The sequence below is a fragment of the Arvicanthis niloticus genome, chromosome 4, assembly GCF_011762505.2.
Source record: "Arvicanthis niloticus isolate mArvNil1 chromosome 4, mArvNil1.pat.X, whole genome shotgun sequence".
In the NCBI taxonomy this organism is placed as follows: Eukaryota; Metazoa; Chordata; class Mammalia; order Rodentia; family Muridae; genus Arvicanthis; species Arvicanthis niloticus.
Window position 1 is genome coordinate 97,171,633 of NC_047661.1, and position 18,719 is coordinate 97,190,351.

The window sequence follows — 18,719 nt, forward strand, 5'->3', positions numbered from 1 at the left end:
TTCCATCTTAGCTGTTAGAGCCAACTGAGAAGGGTATCTTCCTAATAGCCCTGCTTTAGATGAGAAAACAGAGGCAAAGCTAGTCAGTAGTCAGGATGGGATTTGAACGCAGACTACAGGATATCTGAGCCCTCACCCAGGTCTATGCTCCATCCTCTCAGTAGAGTGGGGCATTTCTGGCAATAAGATGGACCACTCTCTCAGGTGGGGGTATGACAACTGACTGGGATGCTGATGGGCACTTTGGGAACACTGCTAAGCTGGATCACAGATGTGGGCAGGTGTTAGCTAAGTCTTGGAATACACTTATCTCCATACAAATGCTTAACTGGTTTGGAGATCATTAGACTTAGGATAAGATTTTGTGTTCTCTGGGTCCTTCTGGTTTATACTTTGAATCACAGGTAGATGACATAAAGCCCTGACATGCAGCATGAGCTGTCAAATTCCATCACCCAATCCTGAAAACACTTTCACTGTGATTTCAATTTTTTTTAAGTAATGTATTTACAAATATTAAATGAGATTAGAAAAAACAAAAAGGCTTGAGACAAGATATTCAGGTACTAATAATGAAGAATTGCAGCCATAAATTTTAACCTTGAGTAATTAAAAAATGCAAGATGTTAAGTCACTCAGGACTATAGCCTATTCACCATTCTGCCATAAGAAGCCCTACTATATTAAACAAGTTATTAGTATAAATGCATTTCAAGAAACTGTTTAACCTACTTAAGATAATTAACAGCCTTCAAGTATGCTATCAAAATTCATACGAAAACCAACAATAAATTTGCTTTTTGAAATGAATGTTTGTTAGCAGTCCCTTTCAGCAGATATACCTGAGTTTGCTGTTCTTTCCCATGGATCTATAATTCAGGCTTTGCACCAATTCAGAAGAACTCTTCACACAATTCATCCAAATTAGTGTGCTTTGACTATGGAGTTTTATATAATACAGAGAGCACCATATTCCCCGTGGAGATCATCAGATCTGCTGTGGGCTCGTTGTCTCGTTCTATCTGCTTCTACCAAGAATATGTCATTAGTTGCTTGCTGATCTTACTCTAGAGACTCAAAGTAATTATGCCCAAGAACTGTACAGTGTCAAGAAGTGGAAACTTACAGGAAATGGAGTGATATGTTCTTTAATTTTTTTAAAAAAATCAAACACTAGCATACTAAGTAAATCCAGAGAGTATACAAATGAAGAAGATAGTCCACACAAGTTGTCTTGAATTCTTCTTGTAGTCAAAATTATTTTAACTTTTAATCTGCACTAAAACTTTTGAAAAATACAAACTTTCCACGAAGCATTTTCTAAAAAGAAAAAAAGACTATATCTTGTACCAGAAAAAAAAAATGATGTCAAAAACCTGGTTTTTTCTTAACTTATATTCTATTGCTGTGACAAAACACCATAACCAAAAACAAAGTGAAAAGGACAATGTTTGCTGGGTTTCCATGTCTGCATCATAGTCCATCACTGAGGGAAGTCAAGGCAAGAACTCAACCAGGACCAGAAGTGCTTATGGAAGAACACTGCTTACTAACTGGCTTCACCTGCTGTTACTCTTCTTATACAACCTGGGACTTGCAACTGCCTTTCCTATGGTGGCACTGTCTAGGGTGGGCTGATCCCTCCCACATTGGTTGTCACTCAAGATGTGCCCAACAGATCAATCAAACTCAGGCAATGCTTCAGTTGAGGCCCTGTCCATGGTTGGTGTCAATTTAACAAAAGCTGATGCTCATATCACTCCTGCAGAGATACATCTAAAACATAATCCTGCCATTCATAAATTTAAACTTTTAGGGCCTGGAGAGATGGCTCAGAAGTTAAGAGCACTTAACACTCTTCCAGAGGACTTGAGTTAAGTTCCCTCCCTGAGGTCAGGTGTCTCACAAGTACCTGTAACTCCAGTGTCAAAAAATCCAGTACCTTCTTCTGACTTCCATGGGCACACGAGTATACACACAAACACACACACACACACACACACACACACACACACACACACACACAATATTTATATGTTAACTCAATTTAAAAAGTCTTTCCTTTTTAATTGAATATTCTACTTATTTACATTTCAGATGTTATCCCCTTTCCCCATCCGCCCCCCCCCAAGAACTCCCTATCCAGTTCCCCCTCTCGCTGCTTCTATGAAAGTGTGCCCCCACCCATCCACCAACTCCCCTCTCCCTGCCCTCAAATTCCCCAACACTGGGGCATCCAACCTTCAGGGAACCAAGGACCTCCTCTCCCACCAATGCCTGACAAGGCCATCCTCTACTGCATATACAGCTGAAGCCATGGGTATCTTCTCCATGCGAGTTCCTAGGCTGGCAGTTTACACTCTGGTTGCTCTTCCCATGGGACTGCAAACCGCTTCAGCTCCTTCAGTCTTCTCTCTACCATTGGGGACCCCATTATCAGTCCTAATTCCTAAATTTCATTACTTATTCAATTATTTCCAAATTAGTTGTAATAAAACTATTAAAAATAAAAAGAAATCGCCAGGCGGTGGTGGTACACGCCTTTAATCCCAGTACTTGGGAGGCAGAGGCAGGTGGATTTCTGAGTTCGAGGCCAGCCTGGTCTACAGAGTGAGTTCCAGGACAGCCAGGGCTACTCAGAGAAACCCTGTCTTGAAAAACAAAAACAAAAAAATCTTCAAAGTTTTCAAATAAACGATACTTAGACAATATTCCTGCTTCTGCATTAGATTCTGCTTTTAGATACACATATATTGGCTCATCTTATTGTTTTGAGATTTCTGCTTATATCTGAAGAATTTATAATGCAAAATATAATTCCTGAGATATAAGAGTTTGTGCATCTGCATTGATAGAAGTTTTGAGGGAGTCAATAACTGACTTAGTCACTCAAGATATGTTAAGAGAACTATAGAGAGAGACTGTCAGTCACTCACTGTAAGTGACTAGGAAGAGAAAAGTACATTTTCCAATTTGGATGGAACATCAGTTTCATTCTACACCTTTAACTTGCTACTTTTTCCTATGAACCCACTTCCCCTGACCAGATGCAAGAGACTACAAGGAGGCTGTCCTCTCTACCTCATTCCTAAACTAAGACAGTGTTGTTGGAATAATAGCTTGCCCTCCTACATTGGTGATAGAATTTAATCCATAGGGCTCTAGTAAGAAGACAAAAGGTTTGGGAGATGATTAAGTTATAAATGGAACTGAGGCTCTTGCTAGAGTCAAAGGGTGAGGGGAACAATGTCTTCTTGCTGTCTCTTACAGCATGTGAAAGGGTGGCATTTGTTCCTCTGACAGTTTCAGAACAAGATGCCACTTTGGGGATGAGAAGTGCCCTCCCCAGACACCAAAGTTCCTGGGACTTTAATCTTGGAATTTTTCAGACATTTTGGAGCAAGCATCTCATTACTTGTCTGTGACACCCCCGGTGTTAGAATAAACGAACCTAGACAAAGGGTCACCACATTACCTGTCATATTATTGTTCATGATTACCACTTGGTAGACTTGACCAATATATTGTTCTATTTTCCTTTGGAATATTTCTTTAAATATTAATATATACTTTGGACTTTGAGATGAGTTAAACATGAAGGCAAGTGCTTCACTACACCCTCAGTGTATTGCTTCTTGTTGACTGGCACAGAAGTTCTTCCCATGAATATACACAGGGCCTTCAAAAGTGACTTGTCCTTCTGGTTCTGAAACATTGGAACATGAACCTTTTCTTTCTTTCAGAGTTATCAATATGGTAGACTGCTACTACATTTTCTCCCATAATTTCCAGAATGTTTTCTCTCAGAGCCTCTCACAGAAATTTTATAAACCATAGATAAAAGTATGTACAGCTGGGTCTTTAAGACAATCCTAGTAGCTATATAAAAAAAGAAAGTTTTTGGAGAAATTAATAGCTATGAGCAAGAAAAATTTCAGCCAACTCCCTAATCACTATTCTTCTATTCTAAGCTGGACACAGTACAACAGGTGGGCATCTGTCTTGAGATCATCCAGTTCAAGATGTAAACCCAGGATGCTTCCAACACTCGGTGCCAAAATGTCTTCTTAATGTTAAGCATGCTTTGCTTGAGGTCAGCTTTGGGGAAAGATTGACCAGTTTTAAATATGCTAATTCACTTTATAGGACCTTTACCAAATCAGCTAAAGCTACCCTGAAGCAATTTGAAAGATAAATTAGAATGCAGTCACCAGGCCTGAATTTCTGGTTTCAGAATTTGGTAAGAACTAGACTTTGATAAAGAAGGCAAACCTGAAAATGGAAATCAAAGTCAAACTACCATGCAGGCATCACATTATCAAACCTCACTGTTAGTACAGGTGCTTATGGGTAAACAGTTTAAAGTATCACTCTGCTTCCATGGGATGAGAACATGCCATGTACCGTGTTCTTTTTAATGTTGGAAGATTCAAAGTTAATGACCATGAGAGAAGATTCAAGTGCCAATGAGGTCATAATTGATTTTAAGTTCTGAGAATAAGACCTGCTAGGAAGGGGTATTGTCTTACAGTGTCCCTCCTGTTCGAAGACAGAGCTTACCTTGGAAACAGATGTGTCATCACTTGGACATCTCGTCAGAAGCCATGGGACTGTAATCTCACCTATGTCAGGCAAAATATTAAAGTGACAGATATTTTCAAGTTTCTTATCAACATTGTAGAAAAGACCCAGTATTCTGTCAAGAGATAAAGCTTTCTATTATAAAGGAATTAAGAAAAGAATGTCTGATCTTACATTTCAAGCATAGCTTTCCAGACACTCTTCTAAAATTCTTGAAGGAAGTGAAAAGAATCTGTCCTTGTGGCTACCTCTTTGTCTTAAAAAAAAAAATGTAATTGATTTGTGAGTTTCACATCATTAATCTTACATGGCACATGGCATGGTTTCATCTTATGGAAGCAGAGTGGTACCCCAAACTGTTTACCCATAAGTGTCTGTATTAATAGCAAGATTTATAACATGATGCCTGCATGGTAGTCTGATTTTGATTTCTATTTTCTTACTTATCTTCCTGCCTCCTCATTTCTGCCCTTTGCTCTTGCAAACTCCCCCCAAAATAAAGCACCACACACACACACACACACACACACACACACACACACAGAAAAACATCATCATGAAGGCTATAGTATGTCAGAGTGTGTCCCACAGTATATTTTTTTGTCCACACATCTTCACTTGCAAAGGTTCATTGCAATGAGTCATTGGTCTGGTTCAAGGCCTCTGGCTTCTGTGACACTATCAATATTGGATCCTCACTGGGACTCTGCCTAATTATCCTGTTATTGCCCTGTGTCATGAAGATTCTGTAGCTTCGGATCAGCAAGACTGGCCTGTTCACAGTCCTAAATGTTTGTAGATGATAATAGATTCTGGGGTGGACCAACTCAGATCCCTGGATCTGGGCCTAGGTGGTAGCTGATCTGGTCAGCCTGCTGGCTCTTCCTTAGCCCCACCAACAGGGCCCAGCTCTCCAGCACGCTCTAGTTAAGTCATCCAATGCTGCCATCAGTAGAAGGCAGGGTTAGCTCTTCTGCTCTTATGATCTTGGAAGAACTTAGCCACACCCATTCTGCCAGAGCCAGCTCCACTCTGCTGACCAGTCAAGGTGTGGATCTACTTCTCCAAGTGCTACAGCCTAGGGCGTGGGGAGGTGGTTAGACAGCTCTCCTCATTCTCATACCCTCAGAGCTGGTTCATCTGTTACTTAGCAACCAAGACTACCACCTTTACTGTGTGCCTAGGGAGATGCAGGGCCTGTTCTCCCAGGTGCTACAACCAGTGGAAGTGAGGAAGTTGCTCTCCAGGCCCCATGCCCTAGGGATCAACTCTTCTGATTGCTTTAAGTAGTGAGCAGTGTAGTGGGGGGAAGGGTATCACCCCAACACCCATGACACCTCACACCAAAGAAATGGCCAGACCAGCTTTCCCATGGGCTCTCCCCCTCTGGCTGGAGGTTGGCTCTGCTATGCCAACCAGATGAAGTACAGGGCCTTCTCTCCCGAGTGCTGCAGCTGAGGGAGGGCCAGTGATAGCTCTTTTGCACTTATGACCCTGTGGACAGCTTTCCCCAACTGCCAGAATCAGTTCTCCCAGGCTTATACCCTCCAGCCAGCTCCACTGTGCGGCCAGGCCCAGGCTCAGGGCCTGCTGCTCTCCTCTCACCTGAGTGTTGCCATGAGTGAATGGTAGGGCCAGCTCCCCAGAGCACCACAGCCTTTGAGGGGAAGGACCAGCTCTGCCCAGCCCCTGGATATCCATGTGGTGCCAGGGCTACCTAGACCATCAGCGTCCCATGTTCTCTACTGATAATGTGAGCCATAGACATTGTCTCTGCTGCTCCAACCAGACATGGCCCTCAGGAGCAGCTCAGGCTGGGACCTCACCATGGTTATAGTTGGTGGGCTAACCACACACCACAGCCTACTCCTCTCCACCCTCAAGTCTCCAGTTACATCTCTCTTCATAATACTCAAGCTGCTTTGCTTCTTTTTTTTCTCCCTTCTGCCTACCACATACTTGAACATAATGGTGTCTCTTGCCACAGGCTAGCCACATGTTGGCAGGTGCCTAGGTGACTTCTATCCATGCTGTGTAGCTTAGAGGCAAGCAGGTATCTATGGCCCGCCTGCACTGTGTGCAGGAGGGCAAGTTTGTGGGTGGCATGGTTGTCCGCAGGTCTGTTTTCTCCTACCTTGCTGTGCTGCATGGTGGTAGACAGGGCTCATTGTGTCTCTCTCTAGTCTGCCTGTGCCAAGGGACAGAGAGCAGGTCTGTGAGCCTCTTTCTCCTCCATCCTCCAGGACCGTGTGTCATGGCGAACAGAGGATCTCTATCTTTCTCCTTCTGCGCTGTGCTGTCTGGTTATGATTGGATATGATTTTTATGTGTCCTAGGCACTAAACAGTTTTGGCCACCAAGTCAGGTATCAAGCTAGGATGAACAAAGGACTGCCATCTGCTCTGCTCCTGTCTGATATAAGATTACCACCAGCAACAAGGTCTTTGCCCATTGCTGGAGTAAAGGAGAGGGGACCTTTTTTAATTCAATTGTTATAAAGTAAAATTTTAGTTTTGTTCTGTGCCCTTTGATTAGAAATTGTAAGAAACTCATCTTGGGAAGGCCAGCTAATTACTACAAAATAACTATAGTGATTAAATGCACAGGGATATATAAGTGTGAAATTACTTGAATGGTAAGATGCTATTTCATTGTCAGTATAGAAATTATCAGCAAGAAAACAAGTATTCTTTATTTCTCCAAGATTAAAAACAACAGAAAGGAAATCTTGGGATTTAAGTGCCATAGCAAATGAGTGATCACATCTGTTTCCTACCTAATAGGTTAATTTAAAAAAAGAGGTTTGTTTCTTTCCAATAATATTATCAGCCTAATGCTGAGTGACCAGCCCTGAGACCATATACATACAAACAACAAAATACCAGACTTAGCAGGGTGTGTGTGTGTGTGTGCACTTCTGTGCACATGTAACAACAAAAGTCAAGAAAAAAGGTTATCAACTTGAGATTTGGGGGACATATGAGGGATTCATGGAAGGAGAGGTAGGAGGGGCTGAGAAGAAGAAAAGAAGGGTGGGGGCAATATAATTCTATTTCAGTTAAAATGTTGAAAATAAAACTAAGTACAGGAACAAAATATAATATTGATTGTATGTGAGAACATGTATTATCCATGTGTTTAAGCGTGTGTGTGGAAGCCAGAGGTCATATGTGGGTGCTATTCCTCAGGAGCACTCCTCCTTGTTTTTGAGACCAGGCCTATCACTGGGATCTGGGTCTCACCAATTCCTCTCAGCTTGCTGTTCAGGGATGCCAACATCTACTTGTCTCTGCCCATCCAAGCTGACATCATAACTGAGCCGCCATGCCTGTTTTATCATGTGGGCACTCGGAGACATGATTGAGCTCCTTTGTTTGCAGAGCAGGCAACGTGTCTTCCAATCCCTAATTCACTTTTATTTCCTCATTTTTCTATATTATTAATTGTATTCTCTCCAAACATACCACAAATTCAGAGTCCCCAAATAGCTCCCTCCATAATACCAAATAGTTGCAAATCTTAAACTAATTGGTACTCGTTACATTGAATCTCCTTAAATTCTTGGAGCTACTTGAATTTAGAGTCTTTATGTTCTAACAAATTTTAGAAATATTTGGTTATTATTTAAAAAAAAATTTCCTGACCCTTTTTTTCTTGTTTTCTGAGACTATAAGTAGAAATCTAATAGCTTCTTCCATTTTGAAAAATGTGCCCTTGTATTATGTTGTGGTTCCCAGGTGGTGTGTGTGTGTTTATTTCTTTGTTTTGCTTTTTGTGTTTTTTTCTGTTTTTCAGATAGCATCATTTCTATTGATCTTCCCCTCAAGTCTTTGTCAAACTACTATCTGTGGTATTTCAAACCCACACAATAGATAGTTTACATTGCAGTTCACATTTTTCTCTTTTCTTTTCTCTACAATTTCATATGTCACTCTCACTTCCTTCCACCCCTCCCTGCAAATGTCTATATAGACACTCATGTCTATATTGGTTGGTTTGTTTTGTGATCCACTGTTATAGACCAGGGCTGTCAGTGACCATGCATTTGGAACTATCTACTGGAGCCTAGTTGGCCCAGCAGAGGGAACACCACTAAGGTTATTCTTTTTCTTCCTGTGTGACTATTAATAGGGCTAGTCAAGTGTGGACCCAATGCCAAGAGCTTCAATTAATGTGACTTAATAATTAGAAAATTTTAATTCTAGAATGTATCTGCTCCATTTTATCCTAGATCCATATAATGTTTCTTTATTAGATCAATTCATCAGATGAATATTTTTCTTCATATTTTGAGCACAATAAAAATCGCTGGCTTCATATTCTTAATCTCTCAGATTCTCAGCTCTGAATCATCATGGGAGAAAGGTCATAATTTCCTGCTGTTTCAAGTCTGATAATCTTACAGCATTGCATCTCGACTGTTTAAATGATACGTTGCAGAGCGACTGTTCATTCTATATCTGAGCATACTGATTTTCATTTGTTTTAGCTGTGAAGTCCTTAGAATGCAAACATCCAGATTCTGTCCCTTCCCCAGTGAAAAGATCAATGACCACCTGTGGGGTTACTTCAGCCTCTGCTGGGCAACACATGCAGAGGTTTGGAGGGAGGGTATTGCAGATTTCCTTGGTCTCCTTTGTAGCTTTCTAATTTCCTGGGTATCTCTTCCATTTCTAAATGTTTTTACATCACTAAACACAAAATTTTCAAGTTCACTGACTGTATATAGTTCCTCTGGGAAGTTTAAACACTTCTCTGGGTACCTCTTGGTCCTCACCTTAGACAGAAAGAGTATCACCCGCCCTCTTCTTTCTGGTGTCATTCTGCTCTAGTGCTCTAGTGTCTGCTTTCCTCTATACCTTTTTTTTTTTTTTTTAGGATTGCTTAATTTTTTGTTCCCAAAGCATACTTATTTTATTTAAATTTTTCTAGTTACATGTCTTCTTTATGGGAAACAAAAATTTAAACTGCAATTTTTTTAATTTTTATTTTTTATTTATTACTATTTTTAAATTTGTTTTATTTACGTTCCAAATGTTGCCTCCCTTTCCAATCCCCCCTCCAGGAGTTCTTTGCCCAAAACTTCCTCCCCTTTGCCTCTGAGAAGGTGCTTTCCCCAACCCATCCACTCACACACCCACCCACTGCAATTTCATCCCTCCCTGTATTCCTCTACCCTGGGGCATCAAGTCTCTACAGAATTAGGCACATCCGTTCCCATTGAGGTTAGATAAGGTAGACTTCTGATACATATGTGCCAAGGGCCATGGACCAGCCCATGTATGCTTTTTGGTTGGTGGCTTAGTCTCTCTGTGAGCTCCCAGAGTTCTGATTAGTTGATACTCTTGTCTTCTGATGGGATTTCCATCCCCTTTAGCTTCTTCAGTCCTTCTCCTGTCTTCCATAGGGATCCTGGGCCTCAGTCCAATGGTTGGCTGTAAGTATCTGCATCTGTCTTAATCAGCTGCTTGTAGAGAGCCACTCAGAGGAAAGCCATGCTAGGCTCCAGTCTGTAAGCACAACATGGCATCAATAACAGTGTCAGAGTTTGGTGCCCACGCATGGAATGGATCCCAGGTTGGACTGGTCACTGGAAGGCCTTTCCTTCAATCTCTGATGTTCCATTTTTGTCCCCGCATTTCTTTTAAACAGAAACAATTCTGGGTCAAAATTTTTGAAGGTAGGTTGGAACCCTGTCTAACTACTGAAGGTTGTCTCTTCAAGGACCATTTCTACACTATTGGACATTTCAGCTAAGGTCATGCTCATTGAGTCCTGGGAGCCTCTCACATCCCAGGTCTCTGGGACTTTCTAGTGGTTTCCCCTGACCCTACCCCATCCCACTCCCAGTCCCCTACCTTCTATGGCTTCCTATTCCCACTCATTCTCATGGCCTTCTGGGCTTCTTTCTTGTCTCCCTCATACCTGATCCTGCCCCCTATTTCCTTACACCTCCCCTCTCCCACTTAGGTCCCTCCCTCCCTCTGCTTCCTGTGATTATTTGTGATTATTTTTGACCTGCCTTCTAATTAGGAGTGAAGCATCTTCACTTGGGCCTTCCTTTTTGTTGAACTTCCTATGGCCTGTGGCTTGTATCATGGGTATTTTGTAAATTTTGGCTAATATACACTCATCAAAATGAATGGAACTAGAAACTATCATCTTGAATGAGGTAACCCAGACCCTAAAGTACAGGCATGGTATGTACTCACAAATTCCTTATATTTTTAATTATGTGTATGAGTGTGTGTCTGTTCACATGAATCCAGGCTCTTGCTGAGGCCAGAGGCCTTGGTTTCCCCTGGAACTGGAATTACAAGTATCCCTAAGCTCCCTGATGTGAGAGCTGAGAGCTGAACTCAGGTCCTGTGCAAGAGCAGTTTGTAGTCTGAACCACTGAACCATCTCTCCAGCCCCAATTTAGACCTAACTGAGTGCTTTTAGATAATTTTACAGAATGAAAGGACCAGAAACCAAAGTCAAACAGGAGACAGGTTCATGAATCAAAATGGAATTCCCAAACATCATCTACTGCACAGAAGGAATGTGAAGGAGCCTCAGAGAAAGAACACACAGCCAAGTAGAAAACCTTCGAATTCTAAACTTAAACAATTTGAAGATTCGACTGATTCCACGTTGTTCTTAAATGTTCATACCATGCACTGCCATCTCTAAATCAGAGTAATGAATTCACTGGTTGTCAGCAACTTGACATGATTTGTTGAAGCACAAAAGGCCCTGGGGAATTGGACTTGGTATTGCTCACTTTTAAGCTAATAAAGAGAAAACCCTACAATCAAAGGCAGTGAAGGGTATAATTGGTGCAATGCTGTTTGCTATCAGTGTACTTCCCAGGGTCATTTTTGTTAACTGAAGAATGAAGTAAAACATTTTTAAGTGCTCAGCACTCCAATAAGAATATATATGGTTACCCTGAGCAGTCAAGTCCGAATACATGAGTCCTGATTATTACAGAAGCACCTGCTCAACAGGGCTCATTGTAAAGGATCTCATTCTTCAGTCGAAGAAATACATCATCTGGAGTCAACCCATGTCTAGAAAATATATCACTTTTAGGTCCATCTACCATTAAGGATGAATAAAAATGTCAGAATCATAAGAGAGCTTATACACATATTGCAGGTATGGTAGTGACTGTGCAACTTGAAAATATATCCATCAAGAAGTATGGGCAGTTTTCATGGAACATAAAATTCTTCAGAAGTCACACTCCGTTCTGCACCATGGCATATGTCTTTCCTGAGCAAGGAGATATTTGAAGTCTCCTTTTATTCTGTCTCATATGTTTGAGCTAGAGCCTTATGACCACAGCTTCCTTGTGCCATCACCATAGAAATGAAAAGGACTTTCTTGTAGATAGACAACGAACTTAATAATATGAAATTATAGAGAGGGATAACCGGGTACCCATGTTCCTCGTGGTAGCGTAGTAATAAAATCTATGTTATTTGAAGAATGAAATCCCACATAAGCAGATAAGGCTTCCCAATAAGAAAAAGGTAAGGTGATGGAAATCTTCCAAGGAAGGATCTCTTAGGAATGTGAATAGAGAGAAAAGGGGAGAGGTGTTTGAACACGGGCAAATGCTAAGACCACTTGTCTCCGTGGACTTGAAAAGAACTCTCTGAACACCATCCTATCAAGGACAGAGCATTAGAACCTCCAGAAGAGAAAAACAGCTACAATGTCCCTTTCTAAGTTTTATAAAATGAGCTTCTTAATTTATTTTAAAAATCAAAGAACTCCATTCAATTCAAATAACCATAATTTTTAAAAAGTTCTAGAAACAAAACATATAAAATCATTTTCCTTAAAAATGTGGATGCAATTAACCTAGTCATTTAACCTAGTCATTTAATCAAAATTAACCTAGTCTTTGTTGCAAAACCACCTTGAATTTCATAGCTAGATGCTCTCTGAAGTTTATTACAGCATCATCATCTTCAGAATAGACGTGCAGAATATCAGACATGATTCCAGACTGTGGTGGTTTGAATAAAAATGGCTCCCATTGTCTCATAAGTAATGGCACTGTTAGGAGTTGTGGTCTTGCTGGAGTAGGTATGGCATTGTTGGAAGAAGTGTGTCACTGTGGGTAGGCTTTGAAATTTAAAATGCTCCAGCCAGGTCCAGTGTCACTCTCTCTTCCTGCTGATCCAGATATAAAACTTGGAGCTACCCCTCCAGCAACATGTTTACCTGCATTTAACCAGTACCCATCATGACAATAATGGACTAAACCTCTGAACAATGAACCACCCCCAATTAAATGTTTTTCTTCATGGTGGTTGCCTTGGTGTCTCTTTACAGTAATAGAAACCTTAATCATGACACAAGCCTAATAAGCTACAATCTTCATTTAACAAATTTCTCAGGTGTCTGTATATGTTAAAGTGTGAGCCATTCTGGAAGACATAGTACAATCAAATACAAGCACAATGGAAGAAGCATCTCTAATGACCTATTTGATGACATCACTACAAAGTAAAGTCAGAAGAACAGTAAAAAAATCCTCATTTTATGGATAGCTAAAATCTGGGAACATCTTTCTGTTCCCCGAAAAAAAAAAAAAAAAAAAAAACTCTCATCAAAGAATCTTAAATAGATTATAAAAAAGAAAGTAGAATAAGAGGAGGCCAGAGTAAATATAAGACATGAATTGGTTAAATAATAGCAAAGAAGATATTTAATATGCAAAATTTTGGAAACTATAGTGTCAGGAGACCTTGGATGAATGTGAAGAATAGATTATAGTAAAACACAACTAATGAAATGTGTGGACTACCACCAGAAAAAAAAATCATTGCAAAAGCAGATAAGGAATGGCTCCCTTTCAATGACTGGTGAAAATTTGTGGAGAATCTGTGGACACCAAATGAGAGAAAATTCAGTTCCAGAAAAGAGCAGAGCATGATTGGTTGTGGAGTTGATACATTACAAAAAACTATGGACAGGTTCACTGATGGTTCCATGTTGAGACTTGGGCCAGCACATGGAAGCAAACAATGCAAAGCCCTCTGATATTAGGAATTATTTCAAATATAGAAGAGAAATTTGGCAGAAAAGAAACATGTCCCTGATATTAACACACATATTACAAATTTAATAACACCCAGGTCAATTGCAGGTGATAATCAACTACAAAACTATTCCCAAACCTCCAAAATAAAGAGGATGATAAAATAAATGTGATATGAAAGGAGGAGGGGTATGTTTGGGAGGAGGAAGTGGACAGGCCAAAGAAGATAGATGCAGAAGAGAGACATGAGGAAAGGAAAGGAACCAGAACAAACACTTATATATGAAATGCTATACGATGTATGCCATGCATGCATTGAAACTCTTTATTTTGCATGCTACATTAAAAACTAATTTAAGGGCTGGAGAGATGGCTCAGTAGTTAAGAGCACTTGACTGCTCTTCCAGAAGTCCTGAGTTCAATTCCTACTAACCACATGGTGGCTCATGACCATCTGTAATGGCATCTGATTCCTTCTTCTGAGGTGCATAAAGACAGAGCACTCATGTATATAAAATTTGTAAATAAATAAGTTTTTAAAAAAACAAGCTTAAAAGAATAAATAGGCATGACTCCCAAAAGATCAGGGAGAAGAGAGTTGTTGCTGACTCTATACTCTGTTACCAGGTCAAGAAAATTCCACTCTACCTTGTTTGTACCCCTGTTGCCATAACATAGGCAAAACACCATGATTTCACCAAGACAGGCTGTCTACCATGAGAGTTACCAAGACCCACAGTTCTAGCATAGTCTCTACCATGTCCTCTACGGTCATGTAGGCTGTAACATCATGTCATGACACTGCTCATGAGCGTAATGGTGTTTAGAAAATAGATAGAGCTATCTAACTCCCTTTACAACCTCAACCTCAGTCCTGCTTCTTTTACTCTATAATAATGGAAAAAGAATCAAAATGCTATCAGTTATACTCTGGTCAAGCTACAAAGCGCACCATAGGTTTGCCTTGCTAAAACAATATTTCTACTATAGAAAATTAGGGCTTAAAGCACAAATAAATAAGTGGCTGATTATAAGAGATTTTCTCCCATCTCAGAAGGCTTCTCCATAGGGTTCCTCTTTAAAAATGAACTCCTCTGGTGTTTTTAAGTGTTTTACAGATCATTAGCTACATGGCAGAAGGGCAATGGGAAGGGATTTCTAAGTTCAATGAGCTAGGATGCACTCAAATTGAGGACAGATAAAAATAAGACAAGTTATATTTAAAATTCTACTTCATCAGTGGGAAACAACCACAAAAATCATCTGAACGAAAATAAGCTTTAAAAAGTAGTCAGTTCTCAGGCATGCTATATCTTGAGAGGACAAAAGCTTGAAACAATACATGGCATCAATGTTATATGTGATTATCATATATATAAAAAAGATATTATGCACATGCCAGAGACTCTAATATGTATCTGTATTACATATATAATACATATGTATTACATCATAATATATTAGGATGTGTATCATTAAATATGATGACCTATATTAAAAAGACCATTATTAAATAAATAAATGATTTGGTAACTATCTATGCATTTACCACCTAATAAAGCAGAGTTATCAGTCAAATTCATATCTTTGCATTCTATACACAAATTTAATATTGGCATTGAGTTTCCAAATCTCATTCTTTTAAACATTATACAACTCAACCATATTTTCTTGCTTGACTCTGAAACTGTTAGATCTTAAATAAGATCTGAGAGTGATGATTTAGTATGGGACATAATGTGCCACATCCCTGGAAACATTGAGTAAAATGTCATAGAGTATTTTTCTACCAGAAATATTTGAAGTCCTTCCTATGAAGGGAATAACTCCATCAAGTTAGTAGAAGTTTCTTAGAAATACTAATGTCTAAATGTACCACATTTTCTGTATCCATTCCTCTGCTGAAAGACATCTGGGTTCTTTCCAGCTTCTGGCTATTATAAATAAGGCTGTTATGAACATAGTGGAGCATGTGTCCTTGTTATATATCAGAGTACCTTCTGGGTATATAACCAGGAGTGGTATAGCTGGGTCTTCAGGTAATGCTATGTCTAATTTTCTGAGGAACCTCCAGACTGATTTCCAGAGTGGGTGTATCAGGTTGCAATCCCATCAACAATGGAGGAGTGTTCCTTATTCTCCACATCCTTGCCAGCATTTACTGTCACCTGAGTTTTTGATCTTAGCCATTCTGACTGGTGTGAGGTGGGATCTCAGGGTTGTTTTGATTTGCATTTCCCTGATGACTAAGGATGTTGAACATTTCTTTAGGTGCTTCTCAGCCATTAGAGTTTCCTCAGTTGAGAATTCTTTATTTAGCTCTGTACCCCATTTTTCATAGGGTTATTTGATTGTCTGAAATCTAATTTCTCGAGTTTTTTGTATACATTGGATATTAGCATCGCACAATTATTACACAATGGAGTATTACTTAGCTATTAAAAACAATTAATTCATGAAAGTCTTAGGCAAATGGATGGAACTAGAAAATATCATCCTGAGTGAGGTAATCCAATCACAAAAGAACACACATGGTATGCACTCACTGATTAGTAGATATTAGCCCAAAAGCTCGCAGTACTCAAGATACAACTCACAGACCACATGAAGCTCATGAAAGAAGACTAAAGTGTGGGTGCTTTAGTCCTTCTTAGAAGGAGTAACAAAATACTCACGAGAGCAAATATGGAGATGAAGTGTAGGACAGAAACTGAAGAAGGGGCCATCTGCAGAGTGCCCTACCTGGGTATCCATTCCATGTGCAGTCACCAAAGGCAGTCGCTATTGTGGATGCCAGGAAGTGCATGCTGACAGGAGCCTGATATAGCTGTCTCCTTAGAGTTCTGCCAGAGCCTGACATATACAGAGGTGATGCTCACAGCTAACCATTGAACTGATCAAGGAGTTCCCAATGGAGGAGTTAGAGAAAAGTCTGAAGAAGCTAAAGGGGTTTGCAGTTCCATTGGGAGAGCAACAATACCAACCAACCACAGCTCTGAGAGTCTAAATCACCAGCCTGGGAGCACACATGGGGGGATCCATGGCTCCAGCTGTATATGTAAGGGAGGATGTTGTAGGGCATAGGTGGGAGAGGAGGTCCTTGGTTCCATGAAGGCTGGACACCGAGTGTGGGGGAATTCGAGGGTGGAGAGTTGGGAGTGGGTGGGTGGGTGGATGCACACCCTCATAGAATCAGACAGGATAGGGGATGTCTGGGGGGGGGGAGAATGGGGAAAGGGGATAATATCTCAAATGTAAATAAATAAAATATCCAATAAAAAAAGAAATACTAATGTCAATATCCTCAATTATATTGTGGATGTCCTAGATGCCATGATGACTAAAACTATCCAGACAATTAAATAAAACTAAAAAGAATGTGTTCTTTAAAAAACTAGTTAATTTAATGTTTGTTTGTTTATTTATTTCTTAATTAATTAATTAATTACTGGGGAACTTATGGGAATACTGGGTCCAAGTTAGTTTTCCATTGCTATAATAATATATCATGACCAAAAGCAACTTACATTTATTTGACTTCATGTCCAGATCACAGGTGATCATTGAGGAAAATCAGGGCAGGAACCTGGAGGTGGGAGCTGAAGCAGAGGCCATGGTGTTACGCTGCTTGGCCATGGAGTTACGCTGCTTCCTGCCTTGCTTGCCATGGCTTGCAGTTTGCTGTCTTATAACTGAGGACTACCTGCACAGGAATGGCACCATACACAGTAGTAGACTGGGATGGGCCTGTCCACATTAATCATTTGTCATGAAAAGATCCTACAGATTGGTCTCTTCTGATGTAGGCATTTGCTCAGTTGAGTTCCCTTTTCCCAGATGACCTGATCTTGGAAAATGTACTAACCAGCACATTATAGAACAGCTTCAGATAACATGTAAGAACTTTGCAATCAATTGATAACATCCCTTTTAAGTTCTTCTATGGAAGAGCATCTTTATTAGTATATTTCAATGGAAACTTTCTTTTATATCTGCTACAGTTATTAGGCTTGTGTCAACAAATTGATAAGAGGATGACATCGAACATTGGGATTGTTTTGTACCAAATATTTGTTCTGAGCTCTGGTTTTCGTATCTGAATTGATAGAAGAATGTTATAGCAATTCAATGACTGATATTTCATACTAACTCTACTTTCTCTGTGTGGGCTGACTAAGCTCTGTTGCTTATTTTCTAACAAGAGATCATAATCCTAGTTCTGTTCTATTTGTAAAAACTTTCTTATACAGCCTTAATTCTTTTGAACTGTGTGGAAGTGAAAGCAGAGACACAGTTATAAGCCTCCTAAAAGGTATTTGTTTTGTGGAATCACAGTTTTTGCAATTGTACGAGGTTCCCCTCTTAGAAAAATCCTGCCCTTAGGTTAATTGTCTACTAACTTTATCTTAAAATTTTTAATTTCTGTGTGTGCACGCATGTATGTCCATGCCAGAAGTTAATACTGTCATTTTCCTCAGTTGATCTCCCCGTTGGTTTTGCAGTCAGAGTTTCTAAGTGAACTGGGACCTTGCTGGTTAGGCTAGACTGCCAGGCCTATTAGTTCCAGGGACCTGCCTGTGTCTGCTCCATGGAGCTCAGGTCACAGATGCTCACTCTGCACATGGCTTTGTGCCTCGGTGCTGGGGAGAGGAACTCCAGTCTTGACTTCACAGCATGCATTTACCTATCTTCTAAGCCTCATAATTCATGATTTTTAAACAAGGGAGGCCGCATTTGTGTTTTTTTCACAGGGTTCTCATATTCTGTACTTAGTCCTTTGGCTAGTATAAAAGTCTACTTATATAGTGTTGCATCATCCAAGAAAATGGGACTGGGATAAAGAAAAGAGTGATAGCTATTTTTTTTTTTTTTGATGAAAATACATTTAGAATCTACTATCCATTGCCACTAATATAGGCTTTCAATTTGGTCAGTGTAAAGTATTTTAATTATTTATACAACATTAACTTAGGATAATCAGCACAGATTGCACCCATTTAAAAATACTAATTTTCAGAAAATTACTAATCTTTGACATCTTCTATAGATGTAGCTATATCTATATATTCCTGGTAGAGATGATCATCAGAATTGGAAG

At 39.9% G+C, this 18,719-nt stretch overlaps 1 protein-coding gene and 1 non-coding gene across 4 annotated transcripts in view; one reads left to right on the forward strand and one right to left on the reverse strand.

Annotated features, from left to right (window-relative positions):
- Dpyd (dihydropyrimidine dehydrogenase) overlaps positions 1-18,719 on the forward strand; it is an 831,933-nt gene that overhangs the window by 737,040 nt on the left and 76,174 nt on the right. The gene's annotated exons all lie outside the window — the stretch shown is intronic.
- On the reverse strand, positions 6,905-7,043 carry LOC117707983 (small nucleolar RNA SNORA48). The gene has a single exon (XR_004606720.1). It is a non-coding gene; the product is annotated as a small nucleolar RNA SNORA48 (small nucleolar RNA).